The sequence below is a fragment of the Tenrec ecaudatus genome, chromosome 15 (genome assembly GCF_050624435.1).
Source record: "Tenrec ecaudatus isolate mTenEca1 chromosome 15, mTenEca1.hap1, whole genome shotgun sequence".
Taxonomy (NCBI): Eukaryota; Metazoa; Chordata; class Mammalia; order Afrosoricida; family Tenrecidae; genus Tenrec; species Tenrec ecaudatus.
In genome coordinates this window covers 94,126,167-94,126,737 of record NC_134544.1, presented here as the reverse complement: position 1 = coordinate 94,126,737, position 571 = coordinate 94,126,167, and the positions used below count along the sequence as shown (strand labels likewise).

At 46.4% G+C, this 571-nt stretch overlaps 1 pseudogene; it reads right to left on the bottom strand.

Annotated features, from left to right (window-relative positions):
- Positions 1 to 44: 44 nt before the first annotated feature.
- LOC142428233 (U1 spliceosomal RNA) lies at positions 45 to 232 on the bottom strand (annotated as a pseudogene).
- Positions 233 to 571: the final 339 nt, after the last annotated feature.

The window sequence follows — 571 nt, the reverse complement described above, 5'->3', positions numbered from 1 at the left end:
AAGTAACCAAGTCCCCAAGGAATCCTGAAAATAGACTTCTGACTTGGGGGACAGGGCTTGGCACCTCATCAGACCTGATCTGCAGTCCCCCACTACCACAAATGATGCAGTCTATTTTCCCACATTTGGGGAAATCGCAGAGGTCACCACATCCGGAATGCAATGGATGAATAAACCTCGCCCTGGGAAAACCACCTTCGTGATCATGGTATCTCCCCTGCCAGGTAAGTATTCGTTTTGCTTTGTTTATTTTTGCTTTTCTTTTGCCCTATGTCTCTATATAAAATAAGCAGGATGAACAATCCCAAAGAGAAAACAATGTAACCAGCAGTGGGAGCTGTGTTGGGGGACAGGGCAGAGGAAGTGGTGGAGAGGGGGAATGGGGAGCCAACAAACTCACAGATCAGGGAACAGGAGGGTGTATAATGCCTGGCAAGTGCAATGTATCCGAGAGGAATTACCAAGAGTCAAATGGTGGGTGAGCATGATTGTGGGATAGGAGGAAGGTGAAAGGAAGTAGAGGAAAGAAATTGGAGGCAAAAGCTATTTACAGAAGTATCACTATAGGCAT